This window comes from Sebastes fasciatus, chromosome 17, assembly GCF_043250625.1.
Source record: "Sebastes fasciatus isolate fSebFas1 chromosome 17, fSebFas1.pri, whole genome shotgun sequence".
NCBI lineage: Eukaryota > Metazoa > Chordata > Actinopteri > Perciformes > Sebastidae > Sebastes > Sebastes fasciatus.
Window position 1 is genome coordinate 28,064,191 of NC_133811.1, and position 8,334 is coordinate 28,072,524.

Here is an 8,334-nt window from a genome sequence, read left to right on the forward strand (position 1 = left end):
GTTATTAGTAGGCTGTCAAAGTTAATGCGATAATAACGTGTTGTAGCGGACGTTTGTGCAGAAATAACTGCTGCAGCTCTTCCAGACCAACAGAGGTTCAACGTGTCTTGTGAAGTGACGGAGCTCTGCAGCGAGAAATGTTATCGTCTCTGATTGGGTGCCGGTGTCTCCCCTGTTCCTGGTCGGGAGGCTGAAGCAGGAAAAGCACTAGGATCAGATCTAAATCATGTTCATGGAGAGACCTTCGTCTGGTCAGCTAACATTACTGCCAAGCAGCTGAAATATAGAGTGATATTGTGCTTTTAGCTGACGTGTGTCGCCTCACTGTTTTGAGCGATGCTCGTTCATGTCTATGTAGAGCGAGCAAAAGCGCGAGCAACATGACACTGACTTTCGTTGACTTAACGGCCACAGGTGTCGCTGTTAACAAGCATTTCTGAAAGTTACAGACAGTCCCTTTAAAGTTTAGAGAAGACTGTTTGAAAAATATGAGCCAAAGCGACTGAGAGAAACTACATTATTTTATAAACATGCAAGATTTTAAAAACCGGATTTAGGATTATTGAATGATTATTAATGAAACGTCTCTGGTTGATGTGACTGTTTGTTTTAAGTCTGTTGTCTCTTTTATGTTTTTAGCTGCCATCTTGATAAAAGGACCCTTTTGTAAAAGAGATTTAAAATCTCAGCAGGATCATCCTGGTAAATTAAATGAAACATGTGACTGGGTGAGTTAAGATGATTTCATGCAAAAAATAAAACAACTGTTAAGTGACAAAACAACAAACAACTACAAAGTTTAAAAAGATAAATAAAAGAACGCTAAAACTCTAGTTTAACAGTAAAAACCAACACGCACTGAAACAATGCTGCAACAAAAGCGGAATACTACCAGCTAACATGATCAAACAAATAAAACGACAAACAAAAAAGCACTAAAATAAAAACAGAACCAAAAAAAAATGAGAAGAAACTGCAAAAAAAAAAACTACAAAAAGAAAAAAAGAAAACTACTAAAACAAATACCAAAAAAAAAACACAAAGAAAAACATAAAAAGCAAAAATTATATAAAAACTAAATAAAACTTAAACCTGGTAAGAAGCTGCAAAAAACAAACAAATATAAAGGCCATCAGATGTTCATATCACTGGTTGTCTCTGTGTGTCGTCAGATGACGTCATCCAGCCTCCTGATGATTACAGTCCGGATTAGATGATTAGATGAATGACGGCTGTCTGTCTGTGTGTCTGCATCACACATTTATCTCCTCAGTAACAGTTTGTTCCTCAAACAGAGTGAATGAATCACATTGAGAGACACAATGATGTCCTGCTGATTAATGTCCAGAAATACAAATAAATCCTAAAATGTTTCATGCACTTACTGCAGATCCAGGTTGTCCACTGGCTGCTGGTTGCTCCACAGTAGTAGTGCTGCTAGTACCAGAACCAGAACCAGGCCAAACAACCGGCTGCAATCACAAACAGAGTTCTTCTTCTGGCCTCCAGTGTGTCTCCTTCACCTCCAGTCTGTCCACTGGAGCCTCCTGCTGTCCATCTATTAGTATGACAGCACAGCACTCTTACTTAAAGGTCCCATATTGTGCACATTTTCAGGTTCATACTTGTATTTTGTGTTTCTACTAGAGCATGTTTACATGCTGTAATGTTCAAAAGAACATTTATTTTCCTCATACTGTCTGCTTGAATATACCTGTATTCACCCTCTGTCTGAAACGCTCCGTTTTAGTGCATTTCAAACGTAATTGCAACATAATTGCGTTGCTAGGCAACAGCTTGGGTCCATGTTTACTTCCTGTCAGCCGATGTCATTCACATACACTGCAACCAGGAAATAAACTGGGACACATTTAGAATGTTTACATTTAAAACCGTGTAATGGTCTAAATATTGTATATTTGTGACATCACAAATGGACAGAAATCCTGACGGCTTGTTTCAAACGCACAATTTCTGAATACGAGCTGTGTGTATTTCTCCATATATTGAGCGCTTCGATACTTTTACAGTATTTATAAAGCACTTAAACCTGCTTTATAATATAAAAGACATGAAAATCTCACTTTTTATAATATGGGACCTTTAAACAAATAATCCAAGATGGTTAGACCTACATTTATGATACAGTCATGTCTATCTGTCTATCTATCTATCTATCTATCTATCTATCTATCTATCTATCTATCTGACTAAGTGACACATTTTATGGTTATTTCATATATTATATTCAATACATAACAGGGTGTTTCTGCAACTACGGTCACTTTTGACTCTCCTAAATTAAAAAAAAAAAAAATTATATGCAATGGTTAAGATTTAATTTTTAATCTGTAACATGTCCATTTTTTGATGGTTTTCATCACTAAATGTCCTCACCGCTACATTACATTAATGTTCATTTTATACATTTTGCTTTTTTTTTTTTTTTAAATGTCTATAATATTTTTAAGGCATTTAAATTCATTTTCATCACGCTTTATGCATCATTGTAAATATTGATATAATTTTTTTTTTTTTTTAAATAGGGTATTTTATGATTTTCTCTTCACCCTGAAAAATGTAGAAAGTTCCGATAAAGGTCAATGTTTATACACAAAAATATATAAAATATGTTGTGTTTTATGACAGATATTGTAATTCTAATGTCTTTACCGGACATGTTAGGTAAATTATGTTTTTGCTAATATTGCAGATAAATGTCAGATAGCGTGGTGTGCGACATTAACCTGCTAAACATTACTTTTAATGCTAAAGGTTTTTGATTATCTGAAGTAAACTTTGATTTTAAGGCCCATTTGTACGCTGAACAGAATTCTGCAACATATTCTGGTGTCTTTAAATTAATCTTGACATAATTTCATTATTTATTACAGTTATAGACCTTTTATCTTAAATGAAAAAACAAATCTGATCAGTATTTCTGTTAATAAACTACTGTGAATTTATAGTTGACCTCCACATTGAGTTCTCTCTTTCTGTGGTGCTGTTTGTCCTCTGGCCTGCTGCGTCCTCTGCTGGCTGGACGCTGATGTTACAGCAGCTGCTTCTGTCTCATTTTCTTTTTAACATCAACACAAACCTCTGAAGATACATCTCCTCTGGTTTTGATCTTGAATTCATCTTGATGGTCTTAGATGATTTCATGCAAAAACTAACAAACAAAAAACCCCAATATGGGTCAAAACAATGAACAAAACTACAAAGTTATATGAATAAAATAGAATGAAGTTTAAGAGTAAAAACCAACACACAATAAAACAAAGCTGCAACAATATCAGAATACTACCAGCTAACATGAAAGACAAAAAACAGACACTAAACTAAAAATAGAACAAATGACATGAGGTAACAAAAAACTGATGAAACAAAAAAACACACAACTAAAAATTAACAAACTAAGAAAACAAAAAAACATACAAAAATAAAAAATCCCCAAATAAAAAAGCAAAATAAAATAATAAAAAAAACTACTAAAAAAAGGAAACAAATCCAAATCATACACAAAAAAAACACAAAAAGCAAAATAAAATAAAAACTAAACAAAAGTTAAAAAAAAACTGCGAAGAAACTGCAAAAAATAAACAAACATATAAAAAATAAATACAAAACACTTACTAAGCAAACACAAAACATACACATATAAAAACACAAACAAACTTATAAACAATAAACAAATAAAATATAAACTAAACAACATAAAAGTTATTTTTAAGAATCTACAATAAAAATAAACTACTAAAAGAAAAAAAAAGAAAACTACTAAAACAGATACAAACTAAACAAACACAACTCTACTTAAAAACATTAAAATACAAAAGACGGAGGAATAAAACTCTAAAATTAAAAAAAAGAAGAAGTTTAATAAACCGAAAGAAGTTCTCTCTCTGTGTTTGTCCTCCGACCTGCAGCGTCCTCTGCTGGCTGGACGTTGATGATACAGGAACTCCTTCAGTCTGATCTTCTGTCTAACATCAACACAAACAAAGATACATCTCCTCTGGTTTTGCTCTTAGATGATTTCATGCAAAAAATAAAACTGTTAAGTGACGAAACAACAAACAACTACAAAGTTTAAAAAGATAAATAAAAGAACACTAAAACTCTAGTTTAAGAGTAAAAACCAACACACACTGAAACAATGCTGCAACAAAAGCAGAATACTACCAGATAACATGATCAAAAAACTAAAACAAGACAAACGAAAAAGGCACTAAAATAAAAACAACAAAAAAAAAACGAGAAGAAACTACAAAAAAAAAATACAAAAACAAAAAAACAAAACAAAAAACCCCCCAAACATACACAAACAAAAACATAAAAAGCAAAATGATATAAAAACTAAATAAAACTTAAACCTGGTAAGAAGCTGCAAAAAAAAACTTAAAAGAAAAAGTAAACAGAACAAACAACAACAAAAGAGCTAACAAGACAAAACAAAAGCACACACACAATGAAAAATACATAAACTAAACAAAACTTAATAAAAAAAAAACTGCTAAAAAACAGCAACAAATAAAATACTAAAAGAAAACCTGAACAAAACTGAAGAAAAAATACAAACTAGAAGAATACCATGCGAGTTGATAATATAAAAAATACAAAAGATAGGAGGACAAAATCCCAGAAACTCTAAAAATAATAATAATTATAATGAAAAAAAATAAAAAAGAGAAAGAATGTGACCAACTAACATGATAATAAATAGTAACAAAAAAAATAAAAAAAATAAAAAAAATAATCAAGATTTGGTCCTAAATATTAGTAACATGTAACAGACTGTGGAGCTGCATGTTCAATATCAAATAAAAACATACAAACATATGAATAAGTTGTGTAAAATATATAAATCAGTAGATTCTTTTCAGCCCCTCGATGTCTCATCATCCAGGACACCTGAACACACCTGGACTGTTTAAAGGAAAGGTCAAAGGTCAGCGGGTCAGATGAATAAAACCATCACCAGCAGCAGAGTTTTTGGTACATTGACTGTTTTTTTTATTCCAAACGTGTGTCTATATATTGAACATCAGAGGGCTGGTCCCCTACAGTCACCCCACACGTCAATATCAATAATAATGATAACAATAGAACCATCAGAATAATATCCGTCTGTCGTCTCTGTCCTACTGATGAGCTGAGCACTGCTGGTACAAATTCTGAGTAAAGGAGCAGAAACAAACTGAAATAAAACGTCGGACAATATGATGACACGTTGGACAGGATTCACTCCGTATCGTCACTCATTCACACAAAGTCACATTTTACATCGACATTCCTGTGCGTTTTTTTCCTCATTTTCATCAACGATTTCTTACCTCGGACGCTGCTGGCTCGATTTCTGAAACAGTTTCTATGATAAATAATAAAACAAAAAAAACTACAGGCACTGATCTGAAATAAAAAAACAAAACAAGGTTTCAATAAAAAAACAAAACGTTTTCCTTTTGGCTCCTTTTTGTTCCTGCAGGCAGGCGTCTGTAAAGCAAGTACATGTGGAACTGACAATTTCACCACTTATATCGAGTAATCCGTCGATGTGATGAGTCGATGCGTGGATGCTGGAGAACGCCGGCAGCTGACGGGTAACTTTTGAACTCTGACATCACAGTGTGGTGATCGAATCGGCATGACATCAGTTTTAAAGAGCTCAAGGACTCCATGAAAAAGAGAAAAGAAATGAAAACAAATATATAAAACTCCGATTGGACACAGGAAGGAAAATACAATCACAAATTTAGTTTTTTTTTTCTTTTGCAGTTTGCCCTCCAAGTTGTGAATGTGTGTGTGTGCAGTACATGTCTGTTAAAAAAACTGCTTTAATACTCACCTAAAGTGTACACAGCTGCAGTGAGGGAGTTCCTCTCTTCTGAGGGACTGCATCTAAATTATTGTATCGGAGAAAGGTGCTTTTTTAATAACGCAGCTTAAATTTAACGCCACTAATTTCTTTAACGTTCTTTAACGCAACATTTAGGTTTTATCGGTTTTAAAGCTAGAGTGAAGATAATGGTATCATATGAAACTAGAAAAACCTAATGAATCCATCGGTACCAATCATGTCATACTAGCTTGTCATGAAGGAGGTTAAATAATGCTCCAAACTTACGCAAAATTTTGGCAGGGAAAAACTGTTATGTCCATTTTCAAAGGGGTCCCTTGACCTCTGACCTCCAGATATGTGAATGTAAATGGGTTCTATGGGTACCCACGAGTCTCCCCTTTACAGACATGCCCACTTTATGATAATCACATGCAGTTTGGGGCAAGTCATAGTCAAGTCAGCACACTGACACACTGACAGCTGTTGTTGTCTGTTGGGCTGCAGTTTGCCATGTTATGATTTGAGCATATTGTTTTATGCTAAATGCAGTACCTGTGAGGGTTTCTGGACAATATCTGTCATTGTTTTGTGTTGTTAATTGATTTCCGATGATAAATATAAACATATATTTGCATAAAGCAGCATATTTTTCCACTCCCATGTTGATAAGAGTATTAAATACTTGACAAATCTCCCTTTAAATTTCATTTTGAAGTGTGATTAATTTGCAATTTTAAATCGATTGACAGCCCAAAAAATAACTTAAGATGGTGTGCTCCACTTAAAACCTTGAAATTGTCACAATAGCTACCAATTCGCATTTTAGAAGAGAAATTAGAATACGATATACACAAGGTCGGCTTAAGGCATACAGTAGGTCATATAGGCGGTCGCCTAGGGCGCCAGCTTTTGGCTGGTCGGCATTTAAAAAAATAAAATAAATAAATAAAAAATATTTTTTTTAAAAATGCCGGGGGGCGCCCTTCCTCATTTTCTGCATTGAGGTAACAATGAACAAATAAATAAATAAATTTAAATAAATTTTTCAACACCTTTCTCACACTTTTTCATCTGCCCGGCCGAACTTTTTTGTTAATAAAAGTGTACATTTTAGTGAAACTGACTAAACACTTTTAAGAAAACAATATCAGGCACCAAACTGTTTATTTATATTATAATGTATACAGTTATTCATGAAATTAAAAATCTTAATTTTTGTCTTAAAACCATTGAGGCCAGTGGAGAGGCTCCAAATCCAAATTTCGCCTACATGTAGGTCACTAAAAGGACTAGAGCCGACCCTGAATATACAACCATGAATCTCATTTAAATAAAGTATGATTACGCTGTGAGAAAATAACAGCCCTAATAATTTTCGTACGGTCGGCGTCTGATTCACCAAAAACAGTGTCAGCACACTTGGCTGTGTTGTGGCACTCTGGTCCGGATACGGCTGCTAGGTTAGGCCTGGTTTTGGAATCGGGGAATAAGCTCCAGCACTTTTTGCAGTTTGACCTGAAATTTAGCTGATTTAGTTTATCATTCATCAGAAGTCTGGTTTGGAAACTATTCATACAGCCTGATCTCATGGGGAAGGCGTATAAAATAGCACGCCATGATAACGCATTTTAAGTTTTTGGCGATCACGGCACGTGGTTAATAATGTGAAACGGCTTTCGCGTGTCGTTTAACGTCTTTAGTTGTTGCAGTTCAGGCAACAAAATCACTGTTCATCACGGTTGGGCTTAAAATAAGTACGTCACTGATACTAGTATCTGATTGGCTGACCAACAAAGATCCAGTCGACAGTTTAACCACCTTTTCATACAAAAATAATGGAGAGGAAACGTTTGCTTTGCCTCCTTCCTGTCTGTTAGTTTCTCACTTTACGACGTCTCGTTATGTTTTACAGTTATGTGAACTGGACGCTGCATGGAAGAGAAGAAGAACTGGCTCAGCACAGCTTCATACACTTCAGGTGAGTATCGATTGCGTCTGTTTGTGGCTCACAAGCACCGTTCAATCGGTCGTTTTTTCCAGACGTCTGCACAAACAGCGACATGGTTGTTAAGAGCTACATCCTCCAGAGACGTCCACATGACTGACAGATGACCGTGATAGCTGTACAGCTGCTCTGCTACCGTGTGTGTGTGTGTGTGTGTGTGTGTCTCCTTCTACATATACAAACACCTGGTTCAGTATTCAAACAGTAAGAGAAAGAGTCCTCCTCACTTGGCACGAAGCGTGATGATTGGCCGAGGCAAGAGGCCCCCCCAGGACGGCGTCCATTTGGCAGCCACTTCCTGTTTGTCCGTCCTCTGCAGCGCTGCAATCCAAAGACTCTGAGCACCTCAGCTGGTTTAATCCAAAGTGTGACGTTAGATTTATCCCCCCCCCCCCCCCCCCCCCCCCCCCCCCCCCCCCCCCCACCCCCCACCGACACTCACCCTGCGTATAGTCAGTGTGGTTTAATCCGTCCATCCCTGTGGAAG

At 35.6% G+C, this 8,334-nt stretch overlaps 2 protein-coding genes across 5 annotated transcripts in view; one reads left to right on the forward strand and one right to left on the reverse strand.

The window, feature by feature from the left end:
• The window catches only part of LOC141753821 (uncharacterized), a 443,535-nt gene that overhangs the window by 197,547 nt on the left and 237,654 nt on the right, over positions 1-8,334 (forward strand). The window lies entirely within an intron of this gene.
• Positions 8,278-8,334, reverse strand: part of LOC141753805 (glutamate receptor ionotropic, kainate 5-like) — a 194,662-nt gene continuing 194,605 nt past the window's right edge. For all 4 annotated transcript variants that reach the window (XM_074612396.1, XM_074612395.1, XM_074612397.1 and 1 more), the window contains exon 21: positions 8,278-8,334. This exon is cut by the window's right edge and continues 904 nt beyond it. The gene's annotated coding sequence lies outside the window, so the exon portion shown is untranslated.